The sequence below is a fragment of the Cavia porcellus genome, unplaced genomic scaffold (assembly GCF_034190915.1).
Source record: "Cavia porcellus strain 051 isolate PalLab524CR breed Dunkin Hartley unplaced genomic scaffold, mCavPor4.1 scaffold_11, whole genome shotgun sequence".
NCBI lineage: Eukaryota > Metazoa > Chordata > Mammalia > Rodentia > Caviidae > Cavia > Cavia porcellus.
In genome coordinates this window covers 16,004,127-16,021,358 of record NW_026947494.1, presented here as the reverse complement: position 1 = coordinate 16,021,358, position 17,232 = coordinate 16,004,127, and the positions used below count along the sequence as shown (strand labels likewise).

The following is a 17,232-nucleotide window of genomic DNA, read 5'->3' as shown; positions in this document are numbered from 1 at the left end:
AAGCTGCATTATCATTGCCCACCTCAAACATACACACACACACACACACACACACACACACACACACTCACACACTCACACACGCACACACACACACACAAAAGGTGGAAATTCAGAATCTTTAAAAAGTCAAGTATAGACATTGATGCTGTGTAAATCCATCAAGGAATACCCAGTGAATTACTGGGCTATGCTAAGTACGGAAAGGCTCACCACAAGTGTGTCCATACCAGGCATCAAAAAAGTTTTTTTTTTTTTGTTTTTTTTTTTTTGTAAAGAGCCAGGGAGAAATGTTTATGGCTTTGTGGGCCATATGGCCTCAGTCAACTTTACCCATTTCTACTGTGGTAGGAAGAAAGCAGCTGGTTTTTAATCAAATGGGCATGATTGTTTTAACGCATCTTTATTTATTGACACTGAAATTTGAAATTCATATAATTTTTCTGTTGTGCCCAAAAGACTTACTTTGGTTTTCATTAACCATTTAAATGCTGTAAAAACATCCTCAGCTCACACACCAAACAAAAGTAAGTGGCAGGCTCCATTTTACCTGCAAGCGTGGTCTGACCTCGCTCCCTCTCCAGCTCTGTCTCCTTCTCTCTGTTTCTCTAGTCCAAAAGGTTGCCACATTTCAGAGTATTCAGTAAATATGCATTGTCTGCTAATCTCCATGTTATTCTTTATTCTCTACTCATACAGGGAGATTATTTTTCTCTTCGCTGAGTACTTATTTCATTGTTCCTGCAGACTTAGTGATGTTTAAAACATCCACATTTACATATTTTAGGGATAGCTAACTGTCCCATTTAGGAGCATTTTATGGGCTATGTGTTCACTTTTAAAAAACATAGACTGTTTATTCAGTCAACAAAAGTGCCCTGAATAAATTAACTAAATACTATATTTCCATGGGAAGAAATTCTCAACAAGGTACTCACAATCTTTAAGTAGTTCCTCCTGACATGAATATTTGGTGTGTATAAGAGCAAGATCTGAGAAAAAAAAAATCAGAATCTGGTCCCTATTTTTATTATAAATCATTAGCCAATAGACCCTTTATAATTAATTAATTTATGATTTAATTTTCTAATTTTAAGTGGCATCTTGCCATGCATTAGGTAATGCTAACTAGTTTTTCTGAATTGTTTGTGCTTGCATTGAAGCATTTCTATACTTACATACAAGTGATAGGTTTAAAAAATTATAATGAACATTATTGAATTTTTTTTCAATTAAACATAATTTCTCTTATTCAAAAAATATTTTTTTTTGCCTAGAGTGAATAAATTTAAAATGAGACTGCTAACCAGATGTGGTGGCACACCCTGAAAACCCAGCACCCAAAAGGCTGAGGCAGGAGGATTGCTGAGAGTTCAGGGCCAGCCTAGGTTCCAAAGTGAGATCAAGGCCAATGAACCACATAGTAAAACCCTATCTGAAAAAAGCCAAAAAAAAATGCTATTCTTGTTAAAATTTTTAAAAATCAATTTAAAAGTTGATTGTGATAGCTGAAAGTTCTTAAAATACATATCTGATAATTGATATGTTTACATTTCTCACAAAAAATTATTGTATGGCTTTCACATAATTGCTTATCACATTTTATAATTTTGAGGCCACAGGAAGCAAGTTTCTTTTAAAATTAAATGTATATCACTAATTTTGTTGTGATTTTGAAAATGAATTATTTACTATATTCTTTTATGGTTTACCAAAGATTTACTGTACTGCCAAATATTATCACTTTAATTAGAAGATTCGTCCTGCACATAGCAAACTATTACTCCATAAAATGCATTAAAATCAACACTTTAACTTCAAAGTTACAGTAGTGATTAACCTTCAAGTATAATCATCTTTAATGTGTATTTATAAAATATTATCTACTGCTTGATAAATATATGGAAACCAAGAGCAATAGAAAAGTGAAAAAAATGAGTAAATTCATATTTCATTACTCTGATCATTAATACTTTGTTGTTTCTCATTTAAATTTTAATGTCCATTGGTAAGCATTGTACAAACTATAGACATACATGATTAAAAATGTCCTACAGTGAAAATGTTTAAATAATACAGAAATTTCTTCTTCATTCTCTGTACTATAGAGGAATATTAATTTTTAATTTTCCTGGTAGACAATATTTTCATGGCTACATCTTATTCTCAGAATCTAAGACAATTTTTCTGTAAACTGTCCACCAATAACCATGAGAAGAGCTGGACAATCACACAACCATTCATTCGGCTCCAACTGCTGTCATGTGTTATTCCAGGACTGCACATACCACTTAAAAATAATTTTCACTTCTGATCTTTCCACTCTAATTTTGGCAAACAGAAACATTAAACTTTATAAAAGAAGATGAAATCTAGATCTTTACTCATTTTTCATACTGTTTCTTAATCTTTTCATGGGCTGTATTATTCATTGTCGTATTGATTTGAGATCCTAAATTCTTACCTATATTTTATGATATTATCAAATGGGAAACTTGATGAGTAGAATCAATCCACTTGTGAAATCATCTCTGAATTATTTGCCCAAAGAACTGTCTCCCAAGTGCTAACACTCACTCTCCTACCTTGTTTAATTGTAAGAATCAGTTCATGGAAGGCTGGTAAATATTTAGATCCCAAATGCTTTTATTGATGAGTCTGATTTAGTTACTTAGAGACCTAAAATTAGTGTCCCATGAAACTAGGCTAATTTAATGATTGTTCTCTTTTGATCTACCACTCTGTGACTGGTCTTCATGTATTTATTTTGTTTTTGTCATTTTTCAATTTTTTATAGAATCAGACTCCATTGGGGTAATTACATATGTTTTCAGAGAAAAATCATTTCAAATACATAGAAACAACAGTGATAATATTTCAAAATAATTAAGCCTGCAATCATAATTATTTTTTATGCAATCATTACAACTTACAAGGAAGTACACTAAAAAAGTGAACTGTTCATTTTGTTGGGTTTCTTTTTCTCTGTTTCTGTTTCAAATACTCACTGTTGCGCTCTGCAGCTTCTGTGATTGGCAAACCAATCCCCTTTATCTCTGGTCTCTTAGTTTTGTCCCCTGGAACTGCAAAATAGAGAAAATCTATATCTTCCCTGAACAGATTGCAGATGGTAGCAGGTCCCTGCTTTAATTCTGTCACTTTTCAGAGAAGCGGGTAATCTCAGTCGCATAAGATGTCAACAAATGTATCACGTTGCTATCATGATGCATCATGTTCTAGTTTTCTTTTGTACTCCATTCTCTTTGGTTCAGTTACTTATAGCTGGTTAATTTGAGGGAGATCCTACTTATATGTACATATGTGCTTTGTTTAAGACCTAAATGGAAATTGAGAGACTATTTATCAATTATTATAAATGTTATTTGCCACGTATGAGCATCAGATTCTATAATTGGTAAATTAGACAATTTATCACATTCGCTCTTTGTAATAGCCACAACTTCTCTTCCAAGCTAGGTCCTATTATACCATCAAAAATAAGCAAACTGAGAGTAGCTGTATATGAAAGGGAATACTTCAGTATCTACCCAAAATGACCTCTGTCCAAAATCAGAACATTTCTTTCAATGAATATTTTTAAAAACTGTGGCTTAAGAAACAAAAAGGAAAAAACTCAGTTTTAAAATATTATCCACAAAAACAGAGAAATTTTAGAAATGGCTAATCAAGTGGCATCCTTAAAGTTTCAACTCACAAGTTGTATCAGTTACAGTGCTCTTATGTTGAAGAGTAAAACTGTATGTACATAACATAGTCATACTAAGATAGTGTAGTTTTGTTTTTGTTTTGTTTTGTTTTGTTTTGTTTTGTTTTTTGTAAGAAAAGAATCTGACTTAAAAGCTGAGAGGAGGAAGCAATCAATGTTGGTAATGGCTAGTTACTAATAATGGCAGGACATATGGTTAGAGACAACGTATATTAAACTCTCAGCACGCACAAATGAACACTGAGTAATCTTGAGATATGACAATGGCCGTGACAGTTCCATTTAGACAATGGATTTAAGCCTGGATAAATAGAAGATTAAGGATGGAAAAAAGCTAATCCTACCTACACTTTGATGCTGCACTTTGAAGCAAAAAGTGGCAAGAAGGGTGATGGATTTAGAGTCTGCGTTTTCATGGATCTCTGGACATTTTCCCATAATTCCATTTGACCAGTGGTGTTGAGAAGTACCAGGCATAGCAATGCAGAACCTTCACAGTTTGCTTCAGATCAGGGAACTGACCTACATTATAAAGAAAAAATTATGTAAGATAACAAGATATAGTTAAATCACTTCCTTTTATTCTAAGTAATCTGGCTACAAACCTAAATTAAGTGAATTTACGTATTTATTCTTGTCACACATCCAGTTTCAAAGACACTGTTCTCTTTTTAAGTTACTCTGTTCTTTGGGAAGCGGATGGCCTCTAAAATCTTTTAACTGAATTAAAAAAGTCAGACTTCAGGGCATCTCTTAAGCATTCTTTCAAGTCATATATGGTTTCTTTTTAAGTTTTTATTCAAGTAATATGGACAATGAATACCAAGTAACACACTGTGCTTTACGTGCACTCAAGCACGTATATACCTATATATTCAAAGTAAGGCAGGGTGGTGGAATTCACATTTCAATTTTTTTCCTTAATTTTCTTATATAACTAATTATACATGCTAACTACTTGGAAATCCTTTTATAAAGAAACTTTAAATAAGCAAGGAAATGATAAAGCTGTGCTAATCACACTCTCAAATGGAGATCAAACTCTTCATGCATTAAAATAACAGGAAATTATGAGATTTCATTTGACAATTTTGTATGCTGCAGAATGTGCAAATCCCTACCATACTGAGAGTTAATTTGATCTACTTTTAGTTGTACATTTTTTTCACAATGACCCAACTTTATCATGGAATTTCTGCATTTTCACCTTGTGTGCCTTGGTAAATATGGGAAAACTTCTATTCATTAATCAGTAATAGGTTAGGTCTTAAATTAGTAAAACAGCTTTAAAATGCAGTGATGTAAGAATTAGGATGCTTTTGCTGATCATGTCTTTTGAATTGTTAAAATATCAGACCTCTGCTCTCTTGTTTCCAGCCCCCTTTCTTCACCGTCTCTTATTTCTTTCTTTATCCCTCTCTCGCTCTCCCTCCCTCTGCCTCGCTCAGCTCATCCCACCCAACTCGTCTATCATTGATCTTTAGACAGTGCCTGAAGCAGTGTATCAACACCACCATCATCACCGTCTGTGCGTGACTCATAAAATGATGTTACCCACCAATACTCTCTCCAAAACTATCATCTCATTCATGTTGCAAACTGACTCTTGGATTTTTCCTCAAAATGTTACCTAATGTCTAACTAGAAACACATTTTTATTTGAATTCATTAATGTTCCCTAACAGAAATTACAATTTTCTTCTTTCCTTGTACAGATGATAATGCAAGTTTTTCTTTCTAGGACAGCCACGTTAGAAAATTGTGATTCATTCTTATTTCTACTACTGTGTTATATTTAATTCTTGCTCTAAATGCATCCAATTTGCATGTCTTTCTTTTGGTCTATTCTTCCAGCAACATCAATGCATTTATTATATCTTTCTGAATCATAATTATAAACTTTGCCACAGCTTTTTCATTATATAGTACAGTGTAATATTCAATCTGGCATATGCAGTGATAATCAACTACCAAATATTCTGCCAAATTTTATGTAATACACTAAAGCTACAGACAGCATTTCCAGCAAGGCAAATTGAGAGTAGACTCCTGTTCTGATTTTATTCTTTCTACATTTGACTTACTAAGATCTTAAATCTCCTCACATTTCCCACTGTTTCCCAGCTTATATCTGTATAGTTTACTGACATCCTAATGGCATGGAATGCAATCACTCATGCTGTGTGATAATTACAATGCTCCTGTCTAGTTAGAAAAATATCATAAATATACTTTATGAATTTACTATAATACACTATAGGGAATATAATATACTTTATGAATTTGAAGAAACTTGATATGGACATCAGTGGATACTTTGCAAATTGTTGATTAATGCAAGCTAAGTTGTATTTAAGTCATTGAAGCGGGAGTAACAGTGATCACTACTGTGTGTTAGCAAAAAATAAAAACATGCAGTCATAAAAATATCACGTGAAAAAGGCCTCCAACTCCAGCCTGATGTCTTATTCCTCCATCCTGAAATTATTCATTATTTTAACAAGAGCCTCCATGTATTTCTATTTTACAATGTTTGCCCAATAATGTAGTTGGTTCTGGTATTAAGGAAATGATATATGTTAATGTATAGAATTTTGCGTTTCCTTTTCAATTATGGAGTCATTGAGTGAGTGTGTGTGCGTGCATGTGTGTGTGTGTGTGGGCGGGTGTTCACATGCATGTGTGAGTGGGAATGATGGTCGTTTTAGTTATGTAAGGACCGGTCAAAGAGAAGCAGCAATGGAACGCTGCCCAAACTGCTTTTGTGTTGCTATGTATAGTACATTTTGTATAGTATCTTCTGCTTTTCTGTTTTCCTGTAACTTTAAAATGTATTTTATAATTATATATCCTCTATTTTCTGAACTGCATAAACCATCTTCCACTCATAACCAGTAATAGATAATATAAAATTCTATTGTGGAATTCAGGACAACATAATACTATTTTCTGTTTCTTTTCTTCATTAAAAATATTGTAACTTTCTGTATCGTTTTCATTTACCTGAAAACCACCTTCTTTTGTCACAGTTCCTTGATTCTGCCAACTCTGTTGCAGGTGACCTCCAAAATGCCAAACATAACATGACAGCTCACTTATGCTACCAAAATTAGCACGGCTCATTTCTGCATGCTTAGTGACCTTCTTTCTCTATTTCATCAGTTTTTTGACCATAAGTTCTGCTTTATGTTTTATAACTGTAGCATTTCATATGAGATTCTCTCCACTGACAAGCACACAGCTAGTGTATTTTATATAAAATTCTTGTTCAATTTTATTTCTAAGCTTGTTTCTCCAAATATGAGGTAATAATCATGAGACAATCGCTTAAAGTCATTTAAGTCATCTAAAAGTTGGTGATGACAATCAAACATCTACTTCCTTTAGTTTCCTTTTTCCAGTAACTATACACACACAACACACACACACACACACACACACACACACACACACACACACTCACATATATTCTCTGACCAGAATCAAGAACTGTCTTAAATTCTTATCATATTCATCCTGTTATAAACTTTCATATTCTTTATTTTTAAAATATTTTGTCAGTGCTTCTGCCCATAGTTTGAATCGATGATCTCATAATGTATTATCAGTTTAGTTTAAGTATTACTAGTTAAGATCCTCGAAATTCGACCCTTTGGTAGCAGCATAGAGATACAGCTGGAAGATCAAAATTTTCATTTCATAATCAAAACCACCCATTTAATCATACCCCAGGCTTTTACAAAGAATAAAACTGATGCGTATTAAACTTGCCCTTACTTCTGTTTCATCTATGAATTCTGCCCCTGCTTTAATTTCATTTATGTGTTTTTTGAGCATCTTGTAGCTTCCCCTCATATTCTCTGATCTCTTCTTGTGATTCTGGGATAATTTAGTTTCATTGTTAAAGTTAGATCCAAGAATCGTTAGTTAAATATTCTGAATAATTTAAGAAACTTAATGGAATTGGATGAAACCATGTGTATGCCGCTATTGCAGGACAATACTGTTGGTGTTTAAGTTTCCTTCACTGTTTCTTGAGGGAAGGATTTCATCACATTTTATACACATCATTGGAATCCATAAGATGTACCACAATAAACTTAAGCAAAATCTGGAAGAAAAAGTCATGCATATTTTCCATTTGTTCTTTAAAGTTTTCAGAGTTTATTACTGCATAAGTATGTATTGGCAAAGTCATGTTAAGCTGTACATCAACCTGAAAAAAACAAAATGACACAAGATGAGTTGATAAAAGATTGATAAATGAATCATGCATGAAGTTGTCAGAAATGGTCCAGAAGAGAATAGAATTTTGTAAACCTTCTTTATCTTTTACTCAACTTAGAAATATCTAAGGTTTCTGTAGTAAATTCTGCCATTGAGATCTGAAAAGGAAAATCTATTTCAAGTAGGTCTCTGGAGAATTTTTTTAAACACAAAGTTTTCTTTTAAAAAATGTTTGCATCAATCAATTTTTATTTTGAGTCTATATTATTAAAACTCACTTCCAATTTTACTTCTCTCAGAAGTGATCTACTAACACACTCAAACTCACCAATTTTTAAATATATAGTTAGTTAAAATTGCCTATGTATGGCTTATGAAGTTAAAAACGTTATATCTTAATTTTTGTTTATTAACACAAAGCTAGAAGATCCACACTGCTTCTTTTTATGTCTTTTAATTAAAGCGAGGTCAGTGCTATCACATCTGACATTCTGTGCATTTTCCAAATACACATTATTATGTACAATGCTTGTATTCATATGCAGGAATGTTTAGTGCTAAGTATGTTAAAGAGTTACAGACACTTGTGCCAAACTGGATATTCTAGCAGGTTTTCTGATTCAGCATTAAGATAATTTAAGTCCATTACTGTCCTCAGTTAGAAAAAACATGATAGGGAAATGAATATAACCAGAAATCATTAGAGAAAACAAGAAATGGCCAGCAAAAATTCTAGTAATCACATGGATAGAAGTAGAAATGATAAAATATTAATTTTAGTTATTGAATAAGCAAACTGAAAAATGCTATTGCTCAAAGGTAGCAAGAATCCAATTAAATTTTTACTGCTTTTAATGGTATAGGAAGCAATAAAGTAATAACAAGTTCTAAAAATTGTTTGTGTATGATAGTGGTGGCAATTCTGGAGCATCATACATTAAAATACAATAACACAGAGGCCCAAGTAAGAAATTAGAAGCAGAACTATTCATTGACACTTCACTTATAATATCAAAAAATTAGTGGCAACATCACTGTTCAATGGTAGGGAAAGATTTAAAGCATATCAGACCTATATTGTGGCAAATAATACTAATAATCTATTGAAAATGTCGGGTCATAACTTTATGTGACATAAAACAATCTGAGGTATTTAAACTTAAAAAAATAGAATATATAAAAGTCTGATAAAATATTCTTCATAAAAACAGTAAATTTGGGCCTTCCTATACACTTCTAACTTCTTGAATGTTAACATATTCACGTTAACAGTATTTTAAAATACCAATGATTCGGTCAACCAGAAGTTCAGCATAATTAAATATTAATGCAATAACCCTTACCTTTTCAGACTGATGTTACCAAAAATGATTTTAATATTTTCCTCTTTCCTGGTACTATAAATATGGCATTAATAATTCAATAAAATATTCCTTTGATAGCTGAGAATCTGATAATGCCTCAGGATATTCTAAATATCAATTTTCATTAGATAGCATGGAAAAGGTAAACACAGATTTTGCTGAATGCTTTCTCCAGGATATTTCATAGGAGCTATAGTTTCTCTTTGGTTAATTTATGATGTGTTTCTTGCTGCTATAAACAGAGCGGGGAAAGGAAATTTAAGTTAAAGTATTAATATTAAACAGTCACTAGGCCTCTACTAAGTTATCTAATGTCTTTTATTTGCCAAGAACTGTGCTTGACACATTTGTATGTGAAAAATTATTTAAAACTTGAATTTGTTCCTGTGTGCCAATGGTATTGTAATCTACAACTGAGGTGGTGTGTTTGGAAAATAAAATAATAAAATTAAACAGTTGAATGTAGAATTAACCTGCACAGTAGACATCTGGCCTTGAACCTACGTATCTCACAACACAAAGTTATCTAAAAAACCACTGCCGGTATTAATAATATCCTTTTGATAGGTATTTTATTCTATTACAAGCAATATAAGTATTATATTCTATTACAAAACAAAGGCAGAAAGAAAGAAATAAATTTATGTAAAATTTACTATTTGTCCATTAAGATTAGGTTTGATTGAATCTTGCAAGGCTAATCAATCTGTCCAGACATGAGGTTCTCGAAGATGATCATGCAATACAGGAGCACTGTATTCATAGGAAGATCCATCCACCGGTGAGCTCAGCTGGCAGGTGTATTGATTGGAGGTGGGCTGTGGCTAGAAGAGGGGTCACATGGTGTGCCCTGAAGGGGTAAATCTCCCTGCCCGCCTCCTCCCTTCTCTCTCTGCTTCTCCTCTGCCATCAAGTTAGCAGCTCCTCTCACCCAGACCCTTCCACCATCAGCTTCTGTCTGTAACTAGGAGACAAACTAAACTTTTCTCCTTTAAATTGCAACTGTTTGGTATTTTGCTCTAATGACAAAATGACTAAGACAATGTCTGATCAATTCCTCTATATTTAATTCTCGTAAGAGACCGAAGATATAGATGGGGCTGTTTATTTTCTGTGTCAGCCAGACTGAGTGAGGTGATACCCAGACAGCAGGTGGGACTTTTCAGAAAGATGTTAACATTTGAATTTGCAGACTGAGGAGGTTAAATTTCCTTCGCTGACATAGGCCAGGGTCTTCCACTCCTATAAGGCTGTGAGTAGGACAGAAAGCTAAAATATACTGTGTGCTTGAACAGGTCCATCCCTTTCACTCGCCCTCAGGGAGCAGTGTCCCTGGTCTTACACTGTCCTCTTCACCTGGAATTGAGTCCCCGGAGTTTCAGGGCTTTGTGTCTGGAGTTGAGCTGCAACAATGGCTTCCTGATACAGTCATGGGACCCAGCACAAATCACTGTGTGAGTCATGCCTTCATGAATCTTTCTGAGTAACTACATCTGTATAGATAAATATCCTGCTGTTTGTGTCCCATTGGGGAATCCTGGTTAGCCTGCTACACATTAGCATAGTTTGCTGGTGAAAAAAAAAAAAAATAACCACATAATGCTATGTAAGTTGTCTTGTTTGTTTGGTTCTTGATACTGTGTTCCTAACAACCCTGCCATGGCTACTCTAAAAAAAACATTTTAGTGAAATGATATTTTCATAAGCGGTTAAAATTATTTTAAGACCTCAAGGTGAACTCTAGTCAAATTTTTTGGAGAAAAACTTTTTTTGGAAGAAATATCCTTTGTTCTGACCCTTAAAAGATAGATAAACAGGCATGGTGAGAGAAAAATTAAGGAAAGTAGGCTTTCTAGGTGTGAAGGAAGTAGAGAAGCTGAACATGATGGTATCTTTGTCAAAGAAAGGAATGCGATTATAATGTAACTAATTAATTAATGTAACTGATTAGCATTAACTATAACTCTACTAACTTGCAATATTCCAGGTAAATTCTTAATATTTTAACTGTAGCATTATTGGTGTCTTAATTGTAAACATTTTATTTCATTAAGGATGCTGGTTAACATTTTATGTAGCATATTACAGAATGGATATTGCTGAAGTTATTTTCTCTACAAATCTCTGTCTTACCTGTAAGTTTTGATTCTAAAGCTTGATCGGCTCCATGCCTTTAATACACACATTCATTTGAATCCTACATGGTCTTTCTACCTTAGTGTATTGAGATATCACTCAGTGTCTCAAAAACCATCAGAAAACTGTAGTTCCCCATCGAAGTACAATGATTTCTTGGAAAATATTTTATTGGTGTACATTGGGGTTCGCATCATTGATAAAAGCCATGGTCAGAGTAACTGATACCTAGAGCTCTGCAAAACACAGACAAGTACCTCCACATTTGCATATACCCATGCTTCTCTAGATACCTATTTTGGAAATAATCATACTTAAATTCTTCACATGTTTTATAATTAAACCATGACACATAAGTAATGAGATATAGATATATGTGTCATTCATTCCTGTATTCCCAAGGTGAATGTCTATCATACTAGGCAAGAAGAATATACATCTCAGCAGTGAGCCCATGCATTTTCCTCCTGGAGATTCTCTCATGTCTTTAAAAGCATACCTTCCAATATTGCTAATTTACACAATCATTTCAGTACTTCTTGATTTGTAGAACTTATTCATGATATAAGTTTGGAAAATATTTACTTTCATCTAGTATTTTTCATTAGCAAATCATCAATTTACAAACAGCATTGTAGTTTTGGACGAAATATGCCATGCATTTTTGTTCAGAATATTTAATTGCTAAAAGATAGGTTCCACAGTTTAATATACTTTCACTTTTCCTGAAAATCATTGTATTTATTCTACTATTTATAGAAATAATCATATACCTTACAAGAAGTGGAGTTTAGGTTTTTCTTTGTCAGTTGTCAAGAGTATATTATTAGCTCCAATGAGCTAATTAGAGCATTAATATTTGGGCAGGGTATATAGGTTAGTGGCACAGAGATCGCCTGGCAAGTGCAAGGTTTTGAGTTCATTTCCTTGTGCCAAAAGCAACAATGAAAAAGAACACTGAATTTCACATGCAGAGAAGAAAATTTTTTAAATGGAGCATTCAGTGATATTATAAGGGCAATATTACTTTTAGAAATAGTCACACATTATCTTACTAATCAAACAACTAACTATTTTAATGTGTATCATTGTAAACAAAATGGTAATGATGCAGAGGTAATGGAATGTTAATTAGATAAAACGTGGTTTCATTTTTCAGGATATACCAATATGTCACTTTGTACACTGTACAATATTTATATATCACAGATATATCTCATTAAATGAGAAAATGAACCACTGCACCGTATTGGTGCAATTTACTATTCTAAATGCTGAATTACAACAAGGATATCCTTACCTTTCCTGTATTCCTTCATTGATGTTTGGAAATATTACATAGCCTTCTAAATTTCCATGGTAAAATTGAGCATGAGAAGACATCGAAAGAGACAATTTTCTGGGTCTCAGAAAGCGATCACAGCTTAGCACGACAATTTTATCTTTCCAGTTCCTGTATTCTGACCAGCATCAATCGTGTGTTGGATGTTTTTCTGTCACAAGTTAAAATGATTCTTATAACTCTCCCAAGGTAACATAAGAGGGGATGCAGTATCAAAATGTCCATGCTTTCAGTTTCAGAGATTAGCTCTGTAATAAATCCTGTTGACTGTTACATTGCTCACTTTTTTGAACTAATCTTTGACATAAAGAGAAAATAAGCACCTGGTTTTCGTCGAGCAGCACGTTCCACATTGGTTCACTGGCTTTCTTCTTTTTAACCTGAAAATACAACAGACTTACTAAGTGGCTGACAGGTTCGCTTTTCTAGGGCTGAGGAAAGCTGGCACACATTCAGAGTATCAAACTTTGAAAGCCACTTAAATCCAGGGTACACTGCATCATTGGGTTTGTGGAGAATCTAGAGCCCTTACTCTGAGTGCATTCTCACTGATACAAATCCATCCTGGGCAAATGGATTCTTTTCCTTTAAATGTCTTGCATTCTTCAGCGGTTTTTGACAATTCTCTCTGTCTGCATTCCCACTCAGAAGCAAATTCCCCTTGACTTCCCATTATGACTATCTACTGGATGTACTTATTATGGTCTTATCCAAGGAAAACCACCAAGGGAGCCTAGCAAAAACATGTTTTGTTTTGAAGTGCGTCCCTAGGATACTTATTGCTGGAGTCTGAGCAAAGGCTTCAGTAACAAGCTGGCAAGCAAACATTTATTTCATTCGATGAGAGACAGTCAAATAACAGTTAGGCTTCTCTAGAGAATGCCATAATGTGAAATTTTTAAATTAAACTACACGACCTCTAGCAGGCCAAAAGCTCCTTCCTATTTCCCTGTTTGTTTTGAAATCTATTCTTTTTGTTTTCATGTTCTCAAGAAGGTAAAATATAAAGTCTTCTTTTTTCAGTATCCTTTTCAATAAAAATGAATGAAAATTTGTGTCTAGACACTACGCAAACAAAATTCCTCTTTTGAATCAGAAGCTGCATGGAAAAGACTATAAGAAATAGCATAAGAAGGATCCATTCTGATGCTATTGTTTGTGTCCTACTTTGTGCTAGAGTCTACATTTTAGACATTTACGAATTCTAATTACATTATAACATCTTTCTTAAGAGCAGCTAAAACACTCAAATGTGTAATTCCACAATTAGAATTAATCCAATGCTTGTGCACACACCACTGTTTTGGTTGATTTATTTAATTGTACGGAATGCACAAACTAAAATCAATCGCTGAGCACTTCCCATCACTCTCCTGGAATAAAGACAGACAAATATAATTCCAATTGATTCAAAAACACTCCTCCCTAGGTTCTTTAAATTTCTATGAATTATTACTTCCTTTCTCAAACTGAATGACCTTTCGCAAAACAGGAAATAGAGAAAAACAGGAGACCATTACAAGTTAAATAACCTTTCTAAAAGTTTACCATGGATTAGAAACAGCTACATAGATTCTCACTGAATCCTCAGGGAGACTGTGAAGTGAGAATTAATTTAGGTTTTAAAGGGAAGCCCTAGGATGGTAAGTGAAAAAGCACAAAGGAATTTGGACCCAGAACGATGTCTCAGTCAGCATTTGAATCCATGACTTCTGCTCCTTAGAGATCTCATTAACCTTCTCTTGCCACTTCTCTGAGGTTTAAATCATTTTATTTACCCAATCCTCTGAACCTGAGAATTCGTAGTTTTATCAACTAAGCAGAAAAAATAAACCTGTCCTCTTCATGTTTGCCATGATTGAGAATCTCTTATGCTTTTTCATATGTCTGACAAGGGACCCCTAGAGTGGCCATTCAATTTAGATAAACTCCTACACTGGGTCACTGCACTGCTTTGCTGGGATGCTGGATGGTTCTAATGGGTGAGCGTGGGTGGGATCCTGCTGCGAGCAACTACTGAAGTTGTTTCAGCTGTTCCCACCAATTTTGAATACAGCCAATCAGGCCTGAAACTCCTGTTATCAAAAGCTACGTGCATTACAAATCGCTTTAATGTATTCTGCAGTCATAAGAGGTGAGAAGTTCACGTGGGTGATAGTTTTCCGGGCACAAGCCAAGGAGGGTGGGCGAAGCACTGCGGTTCCCATTCATCTTCAGGAACACAGAGCTGACCTCCAGAGCAAGCTCTGAGTCCTCCCTGCCTGGAATTCATGGGGCTTAGGCATTAAAGGGCATGGCTCAGGCTCGATCGCGGCTACCCCTGACTATGGATCACTGCTGGATGAGCCAGCAGCTGAATGCTTAGCAGGCTGTGGCGACTCTGCACGGAAATATGAAAATCTATTACCAGCTTGCCACATCAGCGCCTGCCCTGCCTGCTTTTGCTAGTTGCCTCCTGCTGTCTACTCCCACTCCATCTGACAGTGAAACCCCGCTCCCCCGCACTCCCCTTTCCCTCCCCGGCTGAGAATGGATGGCCTCAACTGTCACGGAGTCCTGGCTGTCATTTTCCAACAGCTCAGGGATTTTTTTTTTATTTGGGGGGGGGGTGTCGATCTGTTTATTCCAACGATCTTTGCATTCATTGCACTGATTTTCAAACGACCTTGCCGATGGGGCTGTTGCACAGTGTCCGTTCAAGTGCCTTAGAATCCGTGCAGCCCCGAAAGTCTCCTACGATGGGGTGGGGGAGGCAGGAGGCTGGAGGGGAAGGCGGCAGGGAAGAGAGGAAGGAGAGACAGGCAGAGCCGAGCAGCAGCCAGACAGGCGCTGCCAGCCAATCAGAAGCGCGCTCCGGAGCTGCAGAGCCTGGAGCTGGGCGCCCGGGCTGGAGGTGCGCGAGCCGAGTCCGGGCTCTGAGGACCGCAAGCAGCTGTGCCCGGAGCTCTGGGAAAGTCCCCTCTCTGCTGTTCATGCATTAAGTTCCTTTCCACCAGTTAGGGCAAGTCAGCTAAGGTAAGCTTCCATCCATGCCACTTTCCTCTGTCGTGACATTAATATATATATTTTGTACCGGGGGCTGCTTACCTAGTTGAGAGTCTAACGCCTATTTGGGGAAATCTTGCTTCTTGCATGTGCGTTTCGCAGGATCTCATGTTAACCGGAAAGTTGTGGCTCCCGCCGTAGCCCCACGGCCGGCACACGTCTGGGTCTGGTTAGGCTGGGTTGTGGCGGTGCAGCCTGGGTCTGTGCGTCCCCGAACCGGCCAGGGCTCTGTCTGTGTTGCTCTGTGATGTGCCCTGCTGCTGTGCCCTGCCCCTGAAGAAGTTGCAGGGTTACTCGGCAAGGCGCGTTTGGATCAGGATGGCATCCGTGTCCGCTGTCATTTACGCGGATCTGTAGAAGTGAGCCAAAAGCATGATAAGAATCAGGCAGAGACGTTGCATTTGGATTTTCCATAGCGCTTTTTAATAATCGCCTTTCCACCATCCGCTAAAATTCCGTGGTATCTGAGCACTGAACTGCAGTAAGGTAGCTGAATGTTTCTTTTCCTTCTTTCATTTTTTTTTTTTTTTTCATTTTCTTTTGGTGAATCTCTTACTGGCTTACATAAAAGCTTATTAGGGCTGTAAATGAAACTTTTACTTTTTTAAAAAGGGCACTATAAATGATGGGTGGAAAGAAATTAGGTAGGGTTCTGTGACCAGTGCCACACTTTATTTAGTATACGTCCTTGTGTTTGCTTCACTTTCACTCGTTGATTTTTCTTAACTTCCAGAAGATGATGTTGTCAAGTGTGGAAGTACTACTTTCTCTTAATTTTCATATTTTTAGAACCAAGATAAAATTATGCCTTGTTCATGTCTGTGAGTGGGTATGTCTGTGTGCATGTGTGTGAGTGTGAGTGTGTATAGATATGGAGCTAGGCAAGCCTTTTCCTACGTAACAGGTGAAGAATATAATTTTATTAGTTAGGTTATTAAAATATTTCCTTATTTGTTGTCATATTCAGCGAGCTTTCTATGTCAAGAATAATCATAGTTTATTTAAACTCACTTGGAAATCTAGAAAAATTAAAATGAAAATCTTAGCTAAAATCATTATGGTCTTTGGTTTGTGCAGGTGATGGCATTCACGGCTCTGAGCCGAGAGACAGATCAGAGAAAGATTTTGTTATGCAGCCAACAAAACCCAACTAACTACAAATGCTGCCTGTATTTTTCAATCTTTATTTCCTCTCTGGAATCACCCACAGATTTTTCAAAACAGGGAGCTTTCCTTCTGCAGTAACTGTTTTTCTCTAGTTTAGTATTCTTGTCATATCCGAGAACATATTTAATTCTAAATCAAGAGTTTTGAAGTCCAGACTATATCTTATACATATTTTGTGAGATGTAGGAAGGGGAATACAGGAATAGTAGTAGAGAATTACTTCT

At 35.6% G+C, this 17,232-nt stretch overlaps 1 protein-coding gene across 4 annotated transcripts in view; it reads left to right on the top strand.

Annotated features, from left to right (window-relative positions):
- Cdh18 (cadherin 18) overlaps positions 1–17,232 on the top strand; it is a 582,140-nt gene that overhangs the window by 175,553 nt on the left and 389,355 nt on the right. The window contains exon 1 of one of the 4 annotated variants that reach the window (XM_063258011.1): positions 15,616–15,811. The exons of 1 other annotated variant lie outside the window; for it this stretch is intronic. The gene's annotated coding sequence lies outside the window, so the exon portion shown is untranslated. Of the gene's footprint in view, positions 1–15,615; positions 15,812–17,232 lie in introns of those variants that run through there. 2 more of the 4 variants (XM_063258010.1, XM_063258007.1) reach the window with 2 other exon arrangements.